The sequence below is a fragment of the Sorex fumeus genome, unplaced genomic scaffold (assembly GCF_029834395.1).
Source record: "Sorex fumeus unplaced genomic scaffold, SorFum_2.1 ptg000007l, whole genome shotgun sequence".
Taxonomy (NCBI): Eukaryota; Metazoa; Chordata; class Mammalia; order Eulipotyphla; family Soricidae; genus Sorex; species Sorex fumeus.
This window is the reverse complement of record NW_026606064.1, coordinates 31,000,154-31,027,863: the sequence shown is the minus strand read 5'-3', so window position 1 is coordinate 31,027,863 and position 27,710 is coordinate 31,000,154. Positions and strand designations below refer to the sequence as shown.

General features: G+C 37.0%; 1 pseudogene; it reads right to left on the bottom strand.

Annotated features, from left to right (window-relative positions):
- Positions 1-12,600: 12,600 nt before the first annotated feature.
- Positions 12,601-13,132, bottom strand: LOC130015930 (60S ribosomal protein L21-like; annotated as a pseudogene).
- Between the last annotated feature and the right edge of the window lie 14,578 nt (positions 13,133-27,710).

Genomic DNA, 27,710 nt, shown 5'->3' with positions numbered 1-27,710 from the left:
GCGGCATCTTGAACTCCCAAGAAACATCAATGAGCTTGGTTATCATGTGGATATGGTCGATGGTGCTGAATCCTTTTTGGAAAACGGCCTGCTCACGTGGTTGTCCTTCATCTAGTGTTTTGCCAATCCTATTCAGGATGACTCTAGTGAACAGCTTGTAGATGACAGACAATTGGCAGATTGGACGATAGTTGCCAATGTCGTGGATGTTTCCATATATATGATGTGTAAGAAATATCACTCAGGCACCTGACAAGCTAACTAAATTGGAAATATTTCAGGGTAAAACACTGAAATTTGTATTTTGACAAATTGTGCTGTCACAGAAAGATAAAATACAGATATCCTGCTTGAGTAAACAAGATTAATTAATGGTTCTAAATTCAACTGCAATTCCTTTTGGATGTGCTCCCACTTTTACACACAGGTTCCTCACAAGTATGCATAAAGGAACTCTAGAGAAGAAATACTCCTACATAAAGCATAAAGCAGGGTTTCCTTCATATACTACTTTTCTACACATGACATCAACTTTCCCGAAGTTTATGTCACTTCAGTTTAGGACTCTTTTGTAATCAATTCTTCTCTTATACTTCTAATTCTGGTCTCTCTCTCTCTCTCTCTCTCTCTCTCTCTCTCTCTCTCTCTCTCTCTCTCTCTCTCATATGTATATACTAAAAATAATATTTTGAAGAAAAAGTTTCTGTGACGCTTTAGTCATATTTAAGTCTTGAATAGTTCAGTGAGTGCTAGATTACAAAAATGCAACTGCTTTTAAAGCATTTTTTTTTGTAAAAAAGAAACCCCGTGGGACTATTTTATTGCTTAGTCTTACTACCTCAACAGAGAGAACCTAAGTTTTCTGAGTTTCATTTTAATTGTTAATAGTCTGCATATTAAAACAATACATTGAAAATTCATAACACATACAGAGATCAAGGTCATGAGGTGAGATTATAGTTGAAAAATGAGGATTTATTAAATTAACCAAATCGACTAAAGATAGAGAAACAAATCCCAATACATTGTACCCAGAAAATTGGAATAAAGACTGACTCAAAATTATTTTACACCAGGAATATGCAAAATCCTCAATTACTTCTTTGGTAAAATAGTTGGTCATAAATTATAGGGAGTAATTGCTAATCAGACATTATAGCTAGAACTTTGGCAAGAGACAAATAACATTTTGCTGAAACATGGAGGGCATAAAAATATCTAGACTAAAAGCAATGGTTTGTTAATAAAAAATCTTAAAAAATAAATGAAAACATTTACTCACAGTAAAAGGGCTGGAGCGATAGAACAGCGGGTAGGGCGTTTGCCTTACAAGCGGCCAACATGGCCGACCCGAGTTCGATTCCTCCGCCCCTCTCGGAGAGCCCGGCAAGCTACTGAGAGTATTTGATATGCCAAACACAGTAAGAACAAAGTCTCCAATGGAGACGTTACTGGGCCCGCTCGAGCAAATCGACGATCAACGGGAGGGCCTTTACCTTTACCTTTACCTTTTACTCACAGTATTTCTTAATTCACTGATGAATGAATTCAATATAAAATATAAAGTAAAAGGTAAGGTAAAGGCCCTCCCGTTGATCGTCGATTTGCTCGAGCGGGCCCAGTAACGTCTCTATTGGAGACTTTGTTGTTACTGTGTCTGGCATATCGAATACTCTCGGTAGCTTGCTGGGCTCTCTGAGAGGGGCAGAGGAATCGAACTCGGGTCGGCCATGTTGGCCGCGTGCAAGGCGAACGCTCTACCCGCTGTGCTATAGTAAAGGTCAAAAATGTGAAGGAAATTAAGTGACAGACTTAGACTCAAAACTTGACATTTTTTGCCCAGCATCCCCTTAGTTTACTCTTCAAAATCAACAGAGACACTTTAACCAAGGAAAAATCACAGAATTATTTTGACTCTTAGAGATGTTCAAATCTTGTCAAATGTTGATTTGTTTTTGGACATATGTTTTCTGATTGTGAATATAATGACAAATGTTTTGAACAAGCATGTTCTTGGTATTACCAAACAAATTGTCACAATAATATATTAAAGAAGTGTCATTTTTGAGAAAATATTTAACTATGTTTCTAAAATTTTAAAATTAAATATTAAATATTAAAAATTGCATCATATAGAGTCAGATCCATAGTACAGTAGGTAGGTAGCTTCTCTTGTTAATGCAAAATCAGTGTTCAATTCCCTTCACCTTTTATCACCTCAGCAAAGGAATACAGAACAAATTGCAGAACCTGGAATAAGCCTTGAGTACCTCTGAATGTGGGTAAGAAAATAAAAAACAAGAAAAAACAAAAAGCACAACATAAAAATGAAATAAGTTACTTTATAGTAACTTATACTATACTTATAAGCCCAAGTATGAGATATTGTTACTAGTTAATAAAAATTTTAGTGTAAAAGAACTAACAATGAAACAATCCCAGTTCAGCTACACCTGAATAATGACAGCAGGGTACATATTACCAAAAGCATAAAAAAATAAAACTAATTACAAAATTAGCCTCAATTTTATATTTGTTAGTGATTGAATTAATATATGTTCAGTGTATAAAGAAAGTCAGAAACGAGAAAAGATAGATTTAAGAATTTGACACATATCTACCTTGGTTATTTCTTTCATTTTTTGGGGGGTGGGGTCACACCTGGAGATGCACAGGAGTTACTCCTGGCTCATGCACTAAGGAATTATTCCTGGCGGTGCTCAGGAGACAGTATGGAATGCCTGAAATTGAACCCAGGATGACCGCATGCAAGATAAATCCCTACCTGCTGTACTATTGCTCCAGCCCTCCTTTTTATTTCTTAACAAATACTATTTAACACATATTATGAATCAGGTGGCTGGAGTGATAGCACAGCAGTAGGGCTTTTGCCTTGCTCGCAGCCAGCCCAGCCGAGCTGGGTTCGATTCCTCTGCCCCTCTTGGAGAGACCAGCAAGCTACGGAGAGTATCTCGCCCACAAGGCAAAGCCTGGCAAGATACCTGTGACATATTCGACATGCCAAACACAGCAACAGAAGTCCCACAATAGAGACGTTACTTGAGCAAATCAATGAATCAGGCAACAATATAAATATCAACTCAGATAACCCTTTTAACACCTTTCAGTAGCAAGTATGATAATTTATTTTATTTAAGACAAATAAGCACTTTTCAATTTTATTATGATTTCTTCATATTTTTCTGTGTTTCCAAAAAAGTATCAAATATATCACCAGTCACATTGTTATCAAGACTCTAATTGATGTACATCTAAAATCAAACTGAATTCCAAGTCCTTGTCTTCATTCAAATAATGTGTTTGTTGAAAGAAGACAAAAACCAAATAGGACCATACATAAAACAAAATGTCACAACATCATGAACACCAGAAATGAAGTAAACAGATTTAGATGATGGGACTAACTCCTGTATTAGTAGTAGTTGGCTAGAAAAAGCATTTGAAATAGTAAAATTTGATATTACGCCTAAAATTTGATATTACGCTATGGCTGGAGTGATAGCACAGCGGGTAGGGTGTTCGCCTTACACGCGGCCAACATGGCTGACCCGGTTTCGATTCCTCCGCCCCTCTCGGAGAGCCCGGCAAGCTACCGAGAGTATTCGATATGCCAGACACAGTAACAACAAAGTCTCCAATGGAGACGTTACTGGGCCCGCTCGAGCAAATCGACGATCAACGGGAGGGCCTTTACCTAGATATTACGCCTAAATAATGAGAATAATTTCTCTGAAGAGTACAAGCAAAGGAATACAGACGAGAAAAAAAGGTTTGAGTCAAATATCCTATGATATTACCTTTGCTAAAAGTTACATATTTTGTGTAGATTATCTTCAATAAACATATTAGTCTTCATTTCAATTGTTAAATTATTTTTGCAGTTGTTTCTGTAATTCTGAATTGAAAAGACTTTCTTTAGTTTTTGTATTCCAATGTTTGTATATATCCTGCTCTAATTCCCAAGTTGAAAATTTTACTCCAAGTTTTTGTTTTCTATTTGTTTTTGCTTTGTTTTGGGATTACATGCAGTACTCACTTCTGGCTCTGTGTCCAGGCACCTCTACTAATGCTGCTCAGGTCATCCATATGTGGGGCCAGGGATCAAACCTGGTTTGACTCCTGTACTGTTTTCATCTCTCCAGCCTTCCTATAATATTCTTAAGAAATATTGTTTTTTATGTTTTTGATATATTACATTTATTGGGGGTGGAGTGATAGCATAGCAGTAGGGAGTTTGCCTTGCGTGCAGCCAGTCCAGTCGAGCTGGGTTTGATTCCTCCGCCCCTCTTGGAGAGCCCGGCAAGCTACTGAGAGCATCTCGCCTGCACGACAAAGCCTGACAAGCTACCCATGACATATTCACAGTAACAACAAGTCTCATGATGGAGATGTTACTGGACCTGCTTGAGAAAATCGATGAACAACAGGAGGACAGTGCTAAAGTGCTACATTTATTGGAGTCATTTGAAATATAGAATGTGAATTTCTACTTTCCATAGAAAATGTAAAATATTTTCTTATTTTAAGTATCTAAAATACTCACGCATGAGCGAAGTCCCACAGAATCCAGATTATGCGGAACTTTGTGACCTTAGGCTCGGGGCTCAATGGGACCCAGGAGCACAGATCCTCTGCCTGCTTCCTCCAGTCTCCAGCAACCAAGGGTCAAACCTATACGCCACCTCCTGCCAGCAACAGGTAATCTCCTCATCGGCCACCCTCCAGAACTCACAGCTGCTTCTCTTGGAAGGGAGAATAAAATGAGATCCCCATAACCAGACTCCACACCAGGATGTTTTCACTCAGGGCAACCAAGAGGGGGAAGCCCAAGGGACCCCACCTCAGCAGCCAAACTCTACAACTCAACTGCCTCCACATTCCAAGCCGCGTTTCACATGCTTGGATTGAGCCTCACATATGAGTGAACATATTCCTGGACCTCACGACACATCATAAGACACTCCCTATCTATTTTCCATAATTACCACATCATATTTGATGGAGTTCAGAAAGTAGACAACAAATCATAGAGGGAAATATATATATACCCTACTGGGAACACCTATAAAGGCGTTCATCCAAAAACTCCAAAAGCCTCCATCCCTCTCAGAGAGCCTGGTCAGCTACCCAGAGTCTCCTGCCTGCACAGCAGAGCCTGGCAAGCTACCTGTGACATACTTGATATGCCCAAATCAGTAACAATGATGGTCCTCACTCTCCTGACCCTGAAAGAGCCCTCAGTACTTCACTGCGCTACACTAGCACGTGACAGGGATGAATAGAGATGTTACTGGTGCCTGCTCTAGCAAATCGATGAACGACGGGACAACAGTGATACAATGATTTCTACTTATTATCATAATCATTAGTCTACCAAAGAATTACTGTTTATAGTTCTCAAATTTTAAGCTTTTTAACAGGTTGCTTACTAAAGTTTATGATGATTTTTGAAACTCTAGCACATACCATCAATAAGTAGTATCTTTATAATTTACTGGTGTTCAGTATAATTGCTGATAAGAGAAATCTGTAATATTTAACTGTGTCAAGTTAAAAATTATGTGATGAAAGAAAAAGAAATCTATTGGCCACTGATTAGAAAATAATACAAATTGGTCATTTCAGAGCTTCATGGCTTCATCTAAGCAAAGTAAGTGTCAAAAGTATCTTTGACATCTCAGGAGGAGAGCTTCTCTCACTTCTTTTTTGTAATAAAATCTGTCACTACGCTGTCTTGGTCTCCTAAGTGAATTTTCTCTTGGGGAAACAAGGACTGAGACAACATGATGCTGTCATTTCTGCCAGTGATACTAGTTTCTAGTCATACTTTCATAACCACATTCTATTAAAAAGTGCTGAAATTGTGTTGACTATTGAGAGTGACCTATAAATAAATCACAGGTTTAAGAATAAATTAAAATGGTATTTATTCTCTATTTTTTTTTGAAGCAGGAAGATAATTTTATCTTCCTCCTTGGAGGCATAGTGAGTATCATCCATTCTCTCTAATCTTTGGAATAGATACTAAGCTGGCTAAATTTTAAAACCATCGTCAGATTTCAATGTAGAAATAGCTCTCAGGTTCAGAGCCAACAATCTCTAAGTCTGGTCTTAGCTCTGAAGTTAGCTTAGGGGTCTTCATTGAGACAGATGGCAGAGTGTCAAAAGGTGTATTTTCTCACATATGAAGATAAAAGGCTCTTTTTTGTTTACTAAGTAAGTGAAATTCAAATCTAACTTCATAATCACTTTTACGATACCTTGAAATCTATTAGAAATCTGTTTATGTTTACTCACATATAATTTCTATTCTCTTTCTCCTAATTGACATCAAACATCTTTTTTATTCACAGGATCTTTTGATTTTCCTAACATAGGTAAAGGAGAGATGTCTCACAGAAACCCATATGAGAAAATTTGAAAGTCAATTATGAAGTGAGAACAGTACAGTAAATCTTCAGAAATGCTCAAGAAGAAGACAACTCAGATAATTAAATATGCAAGTTGAACACACAGCTATAAAGACATTTCAAAATAATTGAAGGCACAATAAAAGTATACAAAAGATAAATACCTCTTTTATCAGGGATTCAAAATAAGGCATTATTTAAGGCATTTTACCACGATGATTTGTAATCCAATCTACTATCTAGTCCTCTACGAAGTGTTCTCTTGAATTACAGAATGCAAAGCACATAGATTTATTGTAATTATTTATTCTGTGTCTGTCTCTCCTACCTGATTATAAAATATTGAGTCCAAAATTACCTCCACATTCTACATGCTACTCAGAAATAAAGCCACAATGTACCTTCTCCTTGAACACAAGTTTGGTATTTCACTGTTACTGTGGTTCACTTGACCGCAAACAGTGAAGATATAGGGTGACTTGGTGACTTAATGTGAAGTGAGACAGAAAGGAACCACAATGGGGAAGTCTGTTGCTTCCTGCTCTTTCTACCCTGCTCACCTGCAAAAGAACTTGGGAAATTCAGTGCTTATGAGAGTCTCTGATGAGTCTGCACAGTACAGACCACACATCTCACTATCCCAGGAAGCAGCTGTTCACTTGCCCCTTCCCTGGCTTAGTGTGGGAGATTATCCCTGCCACCCAGCCAGATTCCTGTGGGAGTTATAGACTCAGGCTAGAGCAAAGAATTGCTTTGGAATGGAAAGGAAAGTCAGTTCTAATTTTTTTTTTTTTGGTGGGGACACACCCAGTGGTACTCAGGGCTTATTTCTGACCCTATGCTCAGGTTTCTCTCCTGGTAGTCTTTTGGGATTCCAAAGACTGAGCCCAGATGTGGCATGTTCAAGGTAAATGCTTTACCCACTGTGTTATGTTTCTAATCAGCTCGTAATCTTACTCAGGCATTTCAGTTCTATGTCCTTATCCTTGGGCTGGAGAGATAGCACAGCAGGTAGGGTTTGCCTTGCATACAGCCAACCAGGTTTTGATTCCTCCATCTCTCTTCCCGATCCCGGCAAGCTACTGAGAGTATCCTGCCTATATGCAGAGCCTAGCAAGCTCCCTGTGGCATACCCGATATGCCAAAAACAGTAACAACATGTCTCACAATGGAGACGTTACTGGTGCCCGCTCGAGCAAACTAACAACGGGAGGACAGTGCTACAGTGCTACAGTCCTTATCCTCACAGAAAAATATTTTAGAACAGGAATAATAAGATAAAACAAATTTATTCAGGAAATAAAGTGAAGGAAAGACAGAGGTAAAGATAATATATTCAAGAGAGAAGACGGGGTTCTCCAGAACAGAAAAAGCAAAGTACACATTCCAAGCATGGATGTGAAAGCTATTCCCTCAGAAAAGGGAAAATACACACTACAAGAATAAACACAAACACCTCCGGAAGGGAGATATGACAGAATGTGCTCCCTAAAAAATACGAACATACACATCTCCAGAGGAAAGATGCGGGTGTCATGTGCATGCTTCTTCCTCTGCTATGTTAGTTTCTGTACATAGTTTTTCAAAACTGCTCCCTCACCAGCTTCATCTCAGGTCCTTGTTACCAACAGTGTGTTTTATCAAGGAATAAATGGCAGTAGAGAGTAAACAAAGAAAAAATGAGACAGTCTCTGATTTTGTGTGTGTTTATTTTTGTTTGTGGCCACACCTGGTGATGCTGGTTGGGAAGGGAGTTTGCCCCCAGCTCTGTACTGTCAGGGCGTTGCTCAAGATGGTGTTAGGGATCAAATCTAGCACCACGCCCTACACACACACACACACACACACACACACACACACACACACACACACACAGAGTACTTAGCCCCCTAAGATATCTCTCTGTCCCCTACACATTCTAGGACTGACAGATAGTTCTATTAACTTGGGATTCTCAAAAGTGGGAGATTTTGTACCTGATCTTCAGAAACATGGCAGAAATTCTTGTTGACTTCAAGTGGCAGCTTTGAAATGTTTCAAAAGAAGATGTTTATTTTTAAAGACAGAGGATTGTCTCTGGGCAAATATATAATGCAATAACTGGACCATTTACTATATGGTTTGGCAAACTGACCCAGCTGAAGAACAGATAGGGGTGTTTTCAAAGGAAAGCAATTTCATTGCCCTGGAGCTGTGCTTATCAGATTCCTTTGGAAGCAGAACAAAGATAAAAACAAAGGTAACAATCCTTGCCCCAAAGTTAAAGACAAAAGCACCTTGTTCTCAGTTTAGCCTTTGCCCCTTTCAGAAAGTCTAAAGACAAAGAGACTTTATCTCTTTATCTGATCTTCCCTAAAAGTTATATCTTTAATTTGTTTAATTTGTTTGTTTGTTTTTGATAAGACAGAGTATACCACAGGGGACCAGCCCAAAGCTTATTTCAATAATTATTTTGTTGACCATTAGTCTGCAATTCAGTCATCATCCCCTCCCCCCAAATCTTTTTTTTTTGTGACCATGCACACAATATGGTTGTTCTGAGGATATGAGTCACTCAAAGACCACCTGCTGTTGCCATGATGGCCTTTTTCCATACATTTGTGCTTATTTTTTTGTTGATTCTAGAACAGTAGTGAAATCAGGCCTTCTAGGTTCCAAGTTGTCAATGTGCAAACATTTTTTTCTCACATCCAGATGTGGGTGCTACAGGCTATGCTCAGGGAACCAGGGAAGAATCACAGGGATCAGTCACTCAGCTACTTGCAAGGCCAACACCTAACCTTCCACTAACTCTGTGGCACTTCAAATATGTTATCTTCTATCATTGCTTTGCTATACATATTTTAATACATTGATTACATTTTAATACATGAATACCTAACATCTTTTCAGTTGAATATTTTTAAATGAAATCATGAAGCTACATTTTACATTATCAACAGTAGAAATTTAAAGCTCAAGTGACATAACATTGAAAACACTCTTTAATTTGCTCATTTTGGTGGTCAGTTCTTAAATATTTAAAAAATAAACCACACATCATTTCTTTGCTTTATTATGTTGCCTTTGCATAATTTACACATTTCAAATGAAACCCTAATCTACCCATATTGCTGCTTCTATATAAACACAATTTTATTTGTTTAGTTCTAAATACTAATTAATTTGCAAGATACATTTTATCCTATTATACAGTTTTTATATACCCAGTCTTCTAATAATTCCCGAACCTCTCTGCACTAATGCCCTTGAATCACACACACAGATTTTTTTAGAAATAAATTGGACTCTGAAATATAGTAGCACTGTAGCACTGTCCTCCCGTTGTTCATTGATTTTCTCGAGCAGGCCCAGTAACATCTCCATTTTGAGACTTGTTGTTACTGTGTTTGGCATATCAAATATATCATGGGTAGGTTGCTAGGCTTTGCTGTGCGGGCAAGATACTCTCGGTAGCTTGCCAGGCTCTCCGAGAGGGGCGGAGAACTGAACCCGGCTCGGCCAGGCTGGCTACACGCAAGGCAAATGCCCTACAGCTGTGTTATCACTCCAGCCCTCTGAAATATAGTATAGAATCAAAACATAAAATTTATGCATAAAGTTTATGTGTAAGTAGTGATTAAATGAAGCAGCATTTATATATTCTGTTTATTTTTATTATAGTGATAAATATAAACACTGACATTTAATTGGATATACATTCTGAAACAGTTAATACACATAAAAATAAGCAAACCTGCTAGAAGCAATCTATGGAGGAGATATTTCTTCAAATGAACTAACCATATACTTTAAAAAATGTGCATTTTAAAATGAACAAATCAAGGAATTAGGAGACAAAGAAATGAGCTGAAAAAAGTCACAAAATCACAAAATTTCCACAAAATCACAAAAAGTATTAAGATTTTTCAAAAAGTTGCATTATTCAAATTTGTACTGTATCTTTAAAATTTAATAAAAAGTCACATTTTTTTCACCTGGACACAGGCATCTAAAAATTACTCCATGTCTCAAGGTAAAACAAAACAAAACACAAATATTGGTGCGATCTAGAGAAATGTGATCTGCTCATTCTAAGGACTAACCAGAAATAGTAGTGTGGTATAGATAATTGATTTAATGCTTTGTAATCACTAAAAATTAGGCCTGTGTACTCATAATTATTACCTTATGGGAGCATAAAATGAGGCCCCATAACCATGCCACCAGACATCACTCCAGGCTGTTTTCACTTGGGGCTCCCCAGAGAGGGGTGGGTGAGAGCCCTCCTTACCCCAAGAGGCCCAGCTATGGCAGCCAACCTTCGCTACCCAACCACCGCCACACTCCAGGCTGCTTTCCACATGGCAGAGCCTGGCAAGCTATCTATGGCATATTCGATATGCCAAAAATAGTAACAATAGTGGGTCTCATTCCCCTGACCCTGAAAGAGCCTCCAATATGGTAGCGTTGGGAAAGACGAGTAAGGAGAGGCTGGTAAAATCTCAGGGCTGGGATGAATGGAGACTTTACCAGCACCTGCTCGAGTAAATCAATGAACAATGGGATGACAGTGATACAGTGATTCAGTGGTGACAAACTATGAACATATAAATCTTTTGTATTGATAATATTAGTATTTTCATTAATGTTTGACTAGGCATTACAGTTTCATCCACATATGCACTCTTCAAAAGAAGTTGTACTATACTGCACATAGAAGTTTAAAAATAAAATATTCAAAAACAGAAGGGACCAATTGTTGGATAACATTGGGTTGTTTGATATCTATATTAGTATTATATTCACACAATGAATAAGATGATTGTTCTTAGTAAGTAAAATAATTTGTTAGGTATAAAAGTGAAATGACAAAAAGTTTTTTTTTTCAGGGTTTTATTGAGGTAAAGGTTTTGTTCTATTACTCCTCTTTCCCCTTAATTTGAAGGTAGTGCACAGTGGGGAGCAGTATCCACCAACCCTTGGAAATAATCCTTGTTTTACGCGACATGATTAAGGAAACATTAGTTCATACCATGAGGTAATTATGGCACACATTAATTGTTATGAGTGGGAGAGTTACCTCCTACCTGAAGAGATAATGTTTCCCTAGTGGTTTATGAGAAGTGGTAAGGAGAGTGATAGCAACCTAGAGAAGGGCATCAATTGCTTTCCTCTCTAACTTCCTTCTTTACCCTACATAGTCACCAGAGGATGGGTTTGTGGAAATTTAGGTCGGATGAAACTCTGCTATGAGTTCTTTATGACAAAGACCTTCCATCTCTCCAGTTCCATAGGCAGTTGTCAAACTGTATCTGAGTTACACTTGTTCTTCCAGGAGTGGGGATTTATCCAGGCCACTTGATTTTCCAGAAAACCAGGGAATGAGAGTGGAGTGTGAATTGCTGTTTTCAGAAAAGGAAAGTGAGTTTTCTAAGTCCTACACAAGCTTTTCTAGGTCTATCATCTTCCTCACAGAAAATGATTTCAGGAGAAGAGGAATAGTGAGGCAAAACAAGTTTACTTGAAAAATAACAGGTGAGAAAGGGACAAAGATAAGTGTTCAAGAGAGACCAAAGATTTCCCCAGAGTAGATTAACAAGTACAAGTGTTTTTGTTTGTAGATCATACAAACGTAGACTTGCAGTGGGTTATCAAGATGAAGAATTCATGCCACAGTGAAAAACAGGTATGAATTCTCAGGCAATTGGAGAAAAATGCCCCCTAAGGTAAGAAAGCACACAACAGAGACAGAGATAGGGGCCCTTTTCCCAGAATAGAGAAATTCATCCTAACATAAGAAAGTACACATCTCAGGAATAGATGTGAAAAACTTTCCCCTGTGAATTTGGTTTATATATATTACATTTCTCCCAAACTGCTTCCAAAACCCATTGTGAGGGTGTTTGCTTAAGGGTAAGGGAGGAGGGCCAGTGGTGAGGGAGTGCGGAGCTGGGAGCTGTTGAGGATTTTCTTTTGATATTCTTAGCATGACCCTTTTTCCAAGGTGGAGTATCTGGACTTGAAATTCTATATCTCAATGGTTGTCCAGGCTGGGCTCCTCAGATGTGCCCTATGTCTCAAAGGCCTTCATGCCTTTGGGCTTATTTAGGTTTCATACAATATTTCTCCAATATACATTACCTTTCTTTCTTTCTTTCTTTTTTATAGTCCAGGAGTCTCTTTATTTTTAAACAAACACTTCTCCTGCCATGAATTCATAGGGTATGAACTTCAGAAGCTCAGGTTCCTTTTTGTTGGTTCTTACAAAGTGTACTTCTCTGGGTGGAGCAGGCTGGTGCTTCACCTGAACCCAAGTTCCTTTCTCTTTGGCTTCCTTCTTTTTTTGATCATTTTCCTTCACCCATTTCAGGAAGCTGTCTCAACTTTTAGAGTGCTTAATATGCTCAGTGCGGACATTAATTCTCTTGGCAAGAATCTTGCCCTTGATTTGTTTGTTAACAACAATGCCAACAGCATGCTGGGTAACATTGTAGACTCTTCCAGTTTTGCCATGATAACATTTGTGGGACATTCCTTTATGGACAGTGCCTATTGTGGGACATTCCTTTATGGACAGTGCCTATTCCCTTTATGTCTACACTATCACCGTTCTTGTATATACGCATGTATGTGGCCAAAGGAACAACTCCATGTTTTCTGAAAGGTCCGGAGAACATATAGTGGGTGCCCCTCTTCTTTTCTTTTCTGTTGGTCGTTTTTGTGATTTACTGGGTGCTGGCAGTTCCGGCTGAAAGGCCAGGTCTCCCTTTCTCTTGGTTTGCAACAAAACCAACAATTAAAAATGGAAGGGTATTGCCATGGCTTCATCCTGTCATCGTGGCACTCAGAATTGAAACTAAAGTTAGCTGTCTCTAGAGCATGAAGTGTGACAGAGAATTCTTACGTCTTACCATACTTGTATGAATTCTGAGGTGTCCCTGTCTGGGGGTCGCTGTTGTTGTCACATTTCTGCAATGATTGGGGTCATGTGGTGTGTTCAGAGTTGATGACCATTCTCCTGGCCAATGGACAAAGGAACAGGGCCACAGGCTGGTAATCAATGGCTCTTTATTGAAATTCATCATGGTTATTATAGAGAAATTGTGAACAAGTTGGAGGGCAGCAATTATGCATAAACATTAGCATAAACAAAGAACAGATGTTAAGTCCCTCCTATAGAGTAAATTCTTTGAGGAGATCCACCCAAGGATGAAATTTCATCTAGGGGTTCCAGCATTCTATATTTCTTCTACTAGACCCACCCAAGGGCAGAATACCATCTAAGTGTATATTGTTTTCTCCTTTCCTTAACTGGTAATCCATTTAAATAATCATATTAAATTTACTTCTTAATAATATATCTAATTAAGAAGATAGAGATTGTATCAACAATGCACTAAAATTAGAAGTAAATCACACACAAACAGAAAACTAAATCAAACTCCTGGAAATTAAACAGCTCACTATTGGACAACAAGTGGCTTAGAAAGGAAATCAAAGAACAAGTCAAAAGATTCCGGTAACAAATGAAAATGAGGACACGAGTTACCAAAACTTGTGGGACACAGCAAAAGCTGTGTTAAGAGGAAAGTTTATAGCTCTACAAGAAATCTTCAGAAAGGAGGAGTGAGCCCACATAAGTAACCTAAATTCACAGTTTAAGAGCTTTGAGAATGACCAACAAAAGGAGCCCAATCCAAACAGGAGGAAGGAAATAATAAAACTCAGAGTAGAGATTAACGAGATGGAAACCTCCCCCCAAAAAACTCTGAAAGATCAATGATTCCAAGAGCTGTTTCTTTGAAAAAATAAACAAGATCTATAAGCCTCTAGCAAAACTCACAAAGAAAGGGAGAGAGAAAATCCTAATAAACCAAATCAGAAATGAAAAGGGGGGTCACTACAACAGAAACTACAGAAATTCAAAGGATCCTCAGGAAGTACTTTGAGAAGCTTGATGCCACAGAACACGGACACCTCGAGGAAATGGATAAATTCCTAGATTCCTATAGACTCCCAAGGCTGAACCAAGAAGACCTGGAATACCCGAACAGACCTATCACCATCAAGGAAATTGAAATGGTAATAAAAAGTCTTCCCAAGCACAAAAGTCCTGGCCCAGACGGATTTACTAGTGAATTCTTCCAAATCTTTAAAGAGGACCTACTCCCAATCCTCTTTAAGCTTTTCCATGAAATTGAAATATCAAAAACACTTCCTAACAGTTTCTATAAAGCGAATATCACCCTGATACCAAAAGCAGACAAAAATACCACAAAGAAAGAGAATTACAGGCCAATATCCCTGATGAACACAGACGCAAAGATACTCAACAAACTATTAGCAAATAGAATCCGATGACTCATGAAAAAGATCATACACCATGACCAAGTAGTATTCATCCCGGGATGCAAGGATGGTTTAACATTTGGAAATTGATGAACATAATCCATCATATCAACAAAAGAAAAGATAAAAACCATATGATCATATCAATAGATGCAGAGAAAGCATTTGACAAGATCCAGCACCTTTTTATGATGAAAACTCTCAGCAAAAGTGGTATTGAAGGAACTTTCCTCCATATAGTCAAAGCCATCTACCACAAGCCCATGGCAAGTATCATTCTCAATGGGGAAAAACTAAAAGCCTTCCCTCTAAGATAGGGCACAAGACAACGTTGCCCACTTTCACCACTCCTATTCAATATAGTACTGGAAGTCCTGGCCATTGCAGTTAGACAAGAGAAAGGTATCAAGGAAATACAGATAGGAACGGAAGAGGTAAAACTATCACTATTTGCAGACAATATGATACACTACTTAGAAAACCCTAAAGTTTCTACAGAAAAGCTCCTAGAAACAATAGGTCAGTTTAATAAAGTGGCAGACTACAAAATCAACACCCAAAAGTCCATGGATTTCTTATATACAAATAATGAAAGACAAGAAAAAGACATTAAAAAAATCACGTCCACAGTAGTACCTCAGAAAATCAATTACTTCAGAATCAGCTTAATCAAAGAGGTGAAGGACCTATACAAGGAAAATTACAAAACACTACTTCAAGAAATAAAAGAGAACACTAGAAAATAGAGACACATCCCCTGCTCATGGATAGGGAGGATTAACATTATCAAAATGGCGATACTGCCCAAAGCAATATACAAATACAATGTGGTCCCTATCAGGATACCCATGACATTTTTCAAAGAAATAGACAAAACACTCCTGAAATTCATATGAAACAATAAACCCCCACAAATAGCTAAAACAATCCTTGGGAAAAAGAAGATGGGTGGCATCACCCTCACCAACCACAAACTGTATTACAAAGCTGTAGTAATTAAGACAAATGGTACTGGGCTAGAAACAGACCTGCAGACCAATGGAACAGAGTCGAATATTGTGTCACAGACTCCCAAATATTTGACCACTTAATCTTTGACAAAGGAGCAAGAAATGTGAAGTGGAACAAGGAAAGCCTCTTCAACAAGTGGTGCTGGGAAAACTGGATAGCTACCTGCAAAAAAGTGAACTCTGACCTCTGTCTAATGCCAGGCACAAAAATCAGATCAAAGTGAATTAAAGACCTCAATATCAGACATGAATCCATAAGGTACGTAGAGGAAAATGTAGGAAGAACTCTCCATAAAATTGAAGCTAAAAACATCTTTAAGGATGAAACAGCACTGACCATGCAAGTGGAAGCAAGCATAAACAAATGGGGCTACATCAAACTAAGAAGCTTCTGCACTTCAAAAGACACAGTGACCAAAATACAGAATGGGAAAGAATATTTACCCAATACCCATTTGATAAGGGATTAATATCCAGGATATACAAGACACTAGTAGAATTGTACAAGAAAAAATACCCCATCAAAAAATGGAGAGAAGAAATGAACAGAAGTTTCCTCAAAAAAGAAATAAAAATGGCCAAAACACACATGAAAAAATGCTCCACATCACTAGCCATCAGGGAGATGAAAATCAAAGCAACAATGAGATATCTCTCACACCACAGAGACTGGCATACATTCAAAAGAACTAAAGCAACCACTGCTGGTGTGAATGTGGGGGAAAAGAAACACTCTTTCACTGTTGGTGGGAATGCCATTAGTCCAGCCTTTCTGGAAAACAATATGGACAGTCCTTCAAAAACTACAAATTGATCTTCCATATGACCCTGCAATACCACTTCTGGGAATATATCCTGAGGATGCAAAAAAGCACTGTAGAAATGACATCTGTATCTATATGTTCATTGCAGCACTGTTCACAATAGCCAAAATCTGAAAACAACCCAAATGCCCTAGAACAGATGACGACTTAAAGAAACTTTGGTACATCTACACAATGGAATACATTGCAGCTGTCAGGAGAGATGAAGTCATGGTAAAGGTAAAGGCCCTCCCGTTGATTGTCGATTTGCTCGAGCGGGCCCAGTAACATCTCCATTGGAGACTTTGTTGTTACTGTGTTTGGCATATCAAATACTCTCGGTAGCTTGCCAGGCTCTCCGAGAGGGGCGGAGGAATCGAACTCGGGTCAGCCATGTTGGCCGCTTGTAAGACGAACGCCCTACCGCTGTGCTATCGCTCCAGCCAGAAGTCATGAACTTTGCTAATAAATGAATAGACATGGAGAGTATCATGCTAAGTGAAATGAGTCAGAAAGAGAGGGACAGACATAGAAGGACTGTACTTATTTGTGGAGTATAAAACAACATAACATGAGGCTGACACCTAAGGACAGTTGATACACGGGATAGATAGATTGCTCCATAGCTGGAATCCTGTCTCATGAGCAATGGGGAGAAGGCAGCTGGAATAGAGAAGGGATCACTAAGAAAAAGATGGCTGGAGGAATTGGTAGGGATTGGAGATGTGTGTAGAAAGTAGATAAAGGACCAAACATTATAACCTCTCAGTGTCTGTATGATCACGATCATCCTGTTGTTCGCTGATTGCCTCGAGCAGGCCCCAGTAACATCTCCTTCGTCCTAGTCCTGAAATTTTAAAAAGTGCCATATTCAAGGCTCTTTCATGGTTAGGATAATGAGATCTATCATTGTTACTGGTATTTGGCATATTGGGTATGCCGCGGGAAGTTTGCCAGACTCAGTGTCTGTATAACAAGCCATAATGCCTAAAAATAGAGAGAGATTATGGGGAATTATATTTTCCATGGCAGAGGGAGGGTGGGAAGGTGGAGGATGTACACAGGTAAAGGGATGGGTGTTTGATCATTGTGTGATTTTAACCTAAGCATGGAAGCTTGTAACTATCTCACAGTGATTTAATAAAATTAATTTAAAAATAATATATCTAATGATTTTGTGTAAACACATTAAGAGATATAGACTTTTACTTAATATCCTCTGGACTCATGGTAAAGGGTGGTTTTTCCTGGGGACATCTTTCTATATTTCCCAGACTATAGTCTTCAGGTCAGGCTATTTTTTCCTAAGCCCAAAAGGGTCTTTATTCAGTTACTTCTTTTGAGGTCATGTCAGAGTTTGTTCTATGACTGTGCTCTTTACTTATTACACTTAAACTTTCTCATGTTGAAGTCAGGGTAGCTTTAGGCTTGCCCTGGGTCTATTGAAGTCTGTAGGTGGCACCCACCTTTTAGAGTGTAAAGAACTAGGATCAATCTAAGGGCACCTGAGGCTTAAGTCAAGTAAATATTACAGATGTCCAGGGGTTAATATTGCTTAGAGTCAATTACAAAAGCAAAGCATTCCTATAGAGCAGATCACTCTAAAATAAAACTATGCAAAGGAAATAAAGGAGAGAGAAAAATCAGTATTTCAGTTACATATACCAAATCCAGAACAATCAGAAATTTTGACTTTATAAGTTACCATGTGTGATTTGGAGATATTTTTGATTAACAGAAAAGGAAGAAAGGCACAAAGGAGAGATTAAAAATAAACATGGAATGCTGGGAGTGCCCTTGTGTGCTTGAGAGCATGGTGGTGAGTGTAACTCAATTAACCTACACTCCCTGCAGTAGGAGAAAGAAAACCCAATGTTAAGAATAAAATATGTGGAACTGTAATCCAACATATACTGTTTGTCTTGACTTTGGGCCTGTAATTATTTGTCTTCTGAAGACAAAATATTACTGAAAATTCAATCTCAGAGATTATTCTTGGATAACTTAAATAAATCTCTCAACCCATAACCATAAATAATAGTGATCTATATAACATATCTTACATTTTATAGTATTTGGTAGAATTCTTAGTATAAAAAATAGTATAGAGTTAAATTCAGTATTTCACTCAATAATATTCACAGTTACACAAATTAATTCAATGTTTTTATAGAGGAATCTGAAAAAATCTTTTTAAATTAAGAAATAGCAATAATTTACATTAGTTGTCGCCCTTAAAAATTTATAGACTATAGAGACTTTCCTGTTTTTCATTTTTCTTGTACTTAACGTATTTCTGTGTAATCTCCAGGCGGCTAGGGAACTCCATGACTCTCTCTCACAATGCATGTGTTTGGTGGTCTTGGGCTGCTTCCCCACCCGGGATAGCCGATGCCATGGGTGACTGAAGGAGGAAACGAGGGCCAGATTGATTGGTGACCAGTTGACATTTATTCCATTCTCCCCACACACACCTGTTCTAATCTTACTTAGCTCCCCATTCTAGCCAATCATCAAACTGCCTCTCATTCCTGTCTTCTCCTGTCTCTCCTCCTCATCTCTCTGCGCTCCCCCTTGCTTGTATTGGTCTGTCTCTAGTCTCTCCCAACTTCGAGTATTGAGGGTATCCAGCACACCCTGTCAGGAAGCACAATCAACATATGAAAGTCCTTCTTCTGCTCAAGGGCAAAATGCCACTGAGATTGTTTCTCCTCTTCTTACTCCAATAACTTAATTCACATCTTAACATTTTAATTTTACTTCTTCATATTAGTTATGTTTTATGGACACAGTAAGAGATACATTAAGCTTGTAGGCTTGCTCTCCTAGGGACTTCTTGCTATAGATCTCAGACTTCAGTGCTCAGGCCAGGATAATCGTTCCTAATCCTAGCAGGAAAAAAATTAGCTATTGCTTTTTGGATAATGACAGAATTTGTCCATGATCATGCTTTTATAGTTCAGTATTATGTCGCTTTGGCCTGGCCCATATTGATCCCAGGGTAGCTCACAGCTTGCCCCAGTCCCTCTTTGGGACCCTGCTGTTGGGGTCCTAAGAAGTAAGGGCAACTGAGGCTTAAGTTGAGAGAACAGATGCCCAGGAGTGAATATTATTCAGAGTCAGTTAACTTCCAAATTACAAAAGCGTAGCATTAACTGTCTTCCCATATCTATACAAAAAGGATATTGCTCTGAATTAACGATGGAAAAGAATTAAGGAGAAGAGAAAAGTAATATTTACAAGTCAACAGAGTCTGTTTAGGAGATAAAGATAATTCACTGACTGGGGAAGCAGAGCACAAAAAAAAAGTGGTTACAAATAAACACAGAGAAATGGGAGCACTATTATGGGAGTAACCAAATAAATCTAAGCTCCCTGTGGCAAGGCAGAAAGGACAAACAAACCTGTTATCCTTATATCCTTATAACTGTTTTAAGAACTCTGAATACCATAAAGCTGGAGAGACAATACACCTGACACAGCATTCCATATATCCTTCAGTAATAATCTGAGTCCAGATCAGGATTTACACCTGAGTACTGCTGGGTGTGGTCCCAAAACAAAAGAAAAATCAAATGTTAAAGAAATCTGAAGACCAAAACTATATCTTGGCAAAACTGTGTGTCTATCTCATATAGAATTCTGTAATTTAAAAATGTTTAAAATGCATGTCCTTGCACTTTATTGTCAGTAAACTTTTATTTGTGTGATTTTATATACCAACATATGAGCATAAAAGATACCCAGATAAAATGGGGTCACAAGTGAAAACTGGTTAAAATATTCTGCTCCTCATTCTGTCCTCTGGGGTATAAAAGTAAACTAGGAATTACCGCTTTTCTGTAGCTATTTGTTAATGTTTATCCCCTAATCTCAATTTATCTCTTAATCTCTAATAGTATACAGAATAACTTTTACTACAAGGATTTGGGAATATACTTACTTTCTCTTATTAAAATCATCTTCTCTATTCTTTACACGGTATCTCTCCTGGTATTATAAACAGAAAGAAAAGATTACTGAGTCTATAAAAACAGTGTGGTTGCTTTTTGACTTCAGTGCCAAGGATAAAATTCCAGGATTCACAAATGGGTACATATGGATATACTTAATTCTTCCTAATATTTTTTTTAATACTCCACTATTTTGAACCATGTGAGTGAAGGAATAAAATATAAAAATGATAGGATTTCAGAACAAGGAAAAGATAAAGTAGAATTCATAAATCATATTCTTAATTCATAAATTATACAATTAAACATACCATTTAGTCATTTTGAACAACAATTTTCTTACCTATAACGTAAGCATAAGATAATTCATTGATTTTTCTGAGCAAATTACACACAATAGTTAATAATACACATTTCTGAGTAAAGTTCTTGGCAATCTGATAGTACCTAAAAAACACCCAAAGTGTTTCTGTTTGTTGTTAAATAGAATTTTCAAACCTTTTCAAATACAATTTGGGTTAAATAACTTATGAAAGTCCTTTTTTAAAAAGCTTCCAACGTTTAAAATGTCATATATTTTATATTGAAATTTTATAATTTTTATGTTCTGATTGCATTTACTATGTATGTTTAACAGAATATTCAATTTGAAGCAGACATCTCAGCCTCTATATTTTTTCTAATTTTCACAATAACATTAAAATTATAACACTATAATAACACTAAAATTAATAACAATAAATTATAGTTTATTATAACGTTATAATAACACTAAAATTTGCCATTCAAAATTTTTGTCATTCACAAAATTAATTCTTGCCTCAAGAGCCCTTTTTTGTACATAAAGGGGTAATATAATCAACTTATCTCTAGCAGTTTCATAGATGTACACATCTTTGTTGAAGGAATAGCTAGCTATTTCTTAACTTTAACTTGAAATATTTTGAGCTAAAGTAGGCTGCTCAGTCGAGTTTCTTTGTATTCCAACATCTCTCTCAGTTAAATTCATATTAATGTTTGAATCCATCACTAATTTTTTATTAAAAATTTTGAAAATGTGCTGTTAATTGTTGGTATTTACATTGAGTCTGGTGTTGTGAATATATGTCTTTATTTTTATTTTTATTTAATATTTATTATAATATTTAGAGTAAGTGTTTAATTTCCATCTCTGCTTATAGAAGAAAACCATCTTTTAAAAATATAAGATACATTATATATAAGTTAGTAATTGGTAGAACTTTAACTCAAATTTATGCTTTTAAAGATCCTGAATAGGTTGGAGCGATGGCATAGTGGGTAGGGCATTTGCCTTGCATGTGGCTGACCCAGCTTCGATTCCTCTGCTCCTCTCAGAGAGCCTGGCAAACTACTGAGAGTATTCTGTCCACACGGCAAAACCTGGCAAGTTACCCATGACGTATTTGATGTGCCAAAAACAGTAACAATAAGTCTCATAATGGAGATGTTACTGGTGCCTGCTCGAGAAAATCAATAACAGAAGGACAGTGACAAAGATCCTGAGTGCCACCAATGAATTGAGACCAATGAGTCATTTGTAGTTATTTGGTATTCCAATATGGAAATAATAAAATTTTCTTCATGTCATATTATTGGAAATTCATATGCACCCAGAATCAATTCTTGCATTGGATTTCCTGCACCAATAATTAAGGGCTGGAGTGATAGCACAGTGGGTAGGGTATTTGACTTGCACGTGGCCGACCTGGGTTTGATTTCTCCGTCCCTCCTGGAGAGCCTGGCAAGCTACCCAAAGTACCCACTCCCCTGCATGGCAGAGCCTGAAAACTACTCGTATATTCGATATGCCAAAAAACAGTAACAACAAGTGTCACTTCATGTTTCTGGAAAAAGCAGGCGCCATTGGGCTACACTAGCACGTGACAAGGACAAATGGAAATGTTACTGGTGCCTGCTCGAGCAAATTGATGAACAACAGGCTACCGTGCAGTGCTACCTCATTTTTTTCCTCTGCTTCATGATACAGTCTAAAAATCTTAGAACTACATTTTCCAAAGTCTCCTTTCAATAGTGCTTTACTTAAAAATGAACCATTAAAGTCAAGTTGTAAAGAAAACTTAGGCAGAGAGTTACTATAGCAGTTAAGGTGCTTGCATTGCATGCTGCCTTCTTGGGTTCTATCCCTGCACTGTACATAGTCTTTCTAGTGTTAGCAGGAGTAAGCCCTGAGTACCAGCAGGTGCAACTTAAAAATCAAAAGAAAAATAAAGAAAACTTGAAAAACAGTATTGCTATACTTTAGCAAGACAGCCAATCATGTTCTTTATCTGATGAGATTTACACTAGTTTTTACATCTTACCATTGTATCACGTCTTCTTCAGTATTTTGACTCCCTATTAAATTCACAAGATAATTGCTGACATATTGTATAGACAACTTCAGATTCCGTTCTCAAGTTAGTGATCTCCCTTGACCAAGTTTCCAGTTTTAAAACTTGTGGTAATTATGTTATTTCTAATTTCCTGCATGATTTTTTTTTCATTGCTCAAACTTTCTAAAAGTTTTTATTTTCCTTCCTGAATTCTCACTGCTCAAAATAAGCAGAAAAATACAAAACAAAAACAAACACATAAACAACAACAACAAAAAAACTGATCTTTGTTGGTTTCCGTGCAGTGGTCAGTTTCAACTCAAAGCATAATGTAAGGAGAAAATTCTGGTCAAGAATTAGAATATTTGTTCTTATTTACTAATCGCTATTCATTTATAGCTATTTTCCTCCTGACTTTTAGTTAAGCTCAATCTTTCTAATCAATAAGATTATATACACTTAATGCAGCCACAAAGATATTATACTCTCATTGTCACTGTCACTGTCCTCCCATTCATTGTTCATCGATTTGCTCTAGTGGGCCCAGTAACATTGTGAGACTTGTTACTGTGTTTGGCATATTGAATATGTCATGGGTAGCTTGCCAGGCTCAGAGAGGTGGAGAAATTGTAATCAGGTTGTCCGTGTTGGCCGTGTGCAAAGCTAATGCTCTACCCGCTGTACTATCATTCCAGCCCAGATATTATACTAGCAGCACAAAAGCATACAGTTTTTGAAAAAATTACTTATTAATGTACTGATTTAAAATTTTGTGTAAGAATCCTGACAGTCAAGGACCAAGAAAAAAATGAGTACTGTTGGGTGTGGTCCCCAAACAAACAAAAAACAAAAATGGGGAATGTGCTTCAACAATAAAGGAAAAATCATGTTTTAATACTGTATCTTTTTACTTTTTTTTTGCTTTCAAAATTCAAGAGATTCTCTGTTGTTTTTAATTATTAGCACTTTACTTGGTCAAACAATAAGTCAGGTTTGAAATAGTAGAATGAAATTATAAAATTATGATCAAATGATTTTTCAAAGTGCAAATAGTTTTTAGTAAGACATGTAAAGTAGAGGTTACTCAACTTTTTTCCATATCTTCGAACAGGTAATTTTCAAATAGTTGGATGTGTTATATTAAGTTGATTGAAGTGAATAATTTATTTTTTCTGTCCATTTCTAGAGATATTAAACATTTCATTTTCTTAATATATATTCTTAGGTTTCAGGATGTAAAGCTTTTATTTACTAATTTTATTAGTAGTATAATTATCATTATTTTTATTTCATTCAATAACTTAGGTGACTGATGTCATCTCACTGTTATCACTAGGATAACAATAGGTAGCTTATTTTTAAGCTTTCAAGTAATTTTATGAAATTGTTTTTATGAATATACAATTAAGCAGATTATTCACTCTCTCTTTAAGATAATGTATTCAATTTAGATTCACTACAGAAGCTTTGTACTGTGTGCCCCTCACATTCTAAGATGTAAAAAAACTAGGTCTGAAACTAGGAGAAAATGTAGTTTTCAAATAACATATATACTTCAAAGGAATGAGTCACTTTGCTAGTAAAGGAGCTGATGAAAGCTGTTCTCTGGAACCAAATAAGTTCTGACACTTAATGAAACTAATTTACAAGTGAAATGATGATGGAAATGAATTAATTCATGGATATAGAAAGTTAGAGCTATTGGTGTCATGGAGGTGAATATCTAAAATCGCTCTCTCTTCAAGTTATAGAATAGCAAATAAAATGGTAGTAGTATACTTCCTGAGTTTAAAAAATCATGTTCATGAGGCTAGGGAGATAGCACAAGGATTGCCCATGAACACATTTTTAACCTCCATATGGTCACATAGTCCTCTGGGTGCAGCCATAGAGGCCCACAAGCACTCTTCCATGTGGTCCTAGTTGCCCCAGAGCACCACCTGTTGGCCCTGTTGATTCCCAGAAACCTATGCTCTACATTCCAAGGTTCTTGCATTGAATGTCTGATGTGGTTGGTATAGCATCAATTAATGAGTGAAGACTCCTGAATGCACCTGAGCACTGTAATGAAGATTTTCATCCTCCCCCACCCCCAAGCATGCTCATCTCCATGTACTTGCTATTTAGGGGTTAAGTAATAATACAAAGTACTAGAACCTGATTTACATACCCAAGTACTCATATATCTAGGGCTCATTTAGTCATATACATTAAAAATAATCCAGGTATATGAAAATTAGAAAATACACTTGATTTAAGGCTCTTTATCAATTCTGCCACATTATTGAAATATTTATGATGATAGGGTTATAAAACTGACAAGTAGTGTTAAATTACAGAATATTTCACTAATGACACATTTCTTATAATGGCAGTCTATCAAAAGGCTATGTATTGAACCCAAAGCATTTCTTTTACCTTTTTTCTCCATTCAATAGAGACTGAGTTTTCCAATTATCAAATATGATATAAGAGATGTTGATAAGTAGCACAAATGCATTGTGAGATAATTTTGAAAGCTACAATGAAAATTGAGAAAAAGGCACATGAGAAATTGCTTCACATCATTAATCATCAGGGAGATGCAGCTCAAAACCACAGTGAGATATCACTTCACACCACAGAGACTGGACCATATCCACAAGAACAAAAGCAACCGGTGCTGGCGCGGATGTGGTGAGAAAGGGACACTCCTTCACTGTTGTTGGGAACGCCGACGACTGGTTCGGCCCTTTTGGAAAACAGTATGGACGATTCTCAAAAAATTAGAAATTGAGCTCCCATTTGATCCAGCAATACCACTCCTGGGAATATATCCCAGAGAGGCAAAAAAGTATAGTCGAAATGACATCTGCAATTGTCTGTTTATTGCAATAGCCAGAATCTGGAAAAAACCTGAGTGCCCGAGAACAGATGACTGGTTAAAGAAACTTTGGTACATTTACACAATGGAGTATGATGTAGCTGTTAGAAAAGATGAAGTCACGAAATTTACATACAAGTGGTATTACATGGAAAGTATCATGGTAAGTGAAATGCCTCAGAAAGAAAGGGATAGACATAGAAAGATTGCATTCATCCGGAGAACATAAAGTAACAAAATAGGAGACTAACACCCAAGAATGGCCGAGATTAGTACCAGGAATTTTACTCCATGGCTTGGAGGCCAACCACACATACCAGGGGAAAAGGGAGCTCAGATAAAGAAGGGAACACCAAATGAAGGTGTTGGGCGGATCCTCCCAGGATGGGAGAGGCATGCGGAAAGTAGACTATAGACCAAACATGATTGTCACCCATTGCCTCTTTTGCAAACCACAACACCCAATAAGAGAGAGAGAACAAAAGGGAATGCCCTGACACAGAGGCAGGGTGGGATGTGGGGGATGGGGGTGGGAGGGATACTGGGATCTGTGGGGGTGGGAAATGGGCACCAGTGGAGGGATGGGTATTTGATCATTGTATAATTGAAACCCAAGCACAAAAATGTGTAAGTCTGCAACTGTACCTCATAATGTCTAACTATTAAAAAATTTTAAAAAATGAAACAAATAAAACATATGAATAGATTAAAAAAAAGAAATGCATCTTTTCATTTTCTATTTCTAATAAGAAAAAACAGTCAAAAAATATACTTGAGAACATTCTCAGAATATAGTAATTTTTTTAAATGTGGTTATTTATACCTAAAGTCCTTAGTATTTTAATGGGATACTTTTAACCTAATTAATGTGATAACTTTCAGAGGGAAAAATTATCTCAAGTAATTGCATTCAAAACAATTTTTCATAGCTAATTATATTTTGTGAGACAGTATTTTGTAAATTTATTTGTGTTTGGAAAAAAGTGAGTTTGTATCACAAGAATTCCAACAAATGATAGCAGGTATTCTTCGTACCATGGCAATGAATTTGAATCAATAAAATAAAGAAGTCGTAAGAGTTCATCAGCATTATCAGTGATCATTAAAAGGAAAACATTTTCCTCAACTCATGTTTAATTAGTGTTTAGGGAACACATTTCAGATATAAATTTTAAGAGTAAGATCTCTAAGTGATTCTGATCAATCTGTTCTAACAAATAATCTTTTAGGAACTCAAGATTCTACTTTGTAATGACACATATACATCAAAATATTTTACTCAGTTTAAATAAATACAAATATAGAAAACAAGTTATATTTGAGATACTCTTATAACTTGGTTTGAGTTCTTGAATAGTTAAGATTAACACAAAATTTATTTTCTTCATTCCAACCTGATCAACTATTAGTTGGAAGAAGGATTTGAATTACAGACCCCAGGGATAATAAGCTCTATATTTTTCTTCTTGTAATTATATTTTCATTCCTACTCACTAATTTATTGAGTATTATCTTTATTCTCCTAAAGTCCTTGACATCTTGGAATCATTAATTTTGAAGTTGATGCTCATTTTTAGAATGTCCCATATGCATCTTTTTCTTTGGCACTAAGCCTATGAAAAGGTTGATTACTTTACATAACCTCTCTGACCTCACGATTCTACTTCTGATGATATATGTGGAAGAAGGGGAATCTACCACAGCAGGTGCTTGCCCTTCTCTCTAAGGGCATATGGCCTGGTACCTAATTACTATATAACTGAACACAACAAAAATACAATACTTGCTCTCAATCTTGATTCAGTACTGAATTTACATTACTACAGTAAATCTGATTTTGTAAAAATCATTTTCAAGTTATTTTCTGTAAGAGAAAAATAATTAAAGAAGCATACCAAATGCACAAAAGTAAAGTGCAAAGCCTTATCAATGGCTTGTTTGGCCCATGAAGAAAAGAAAAAAAAA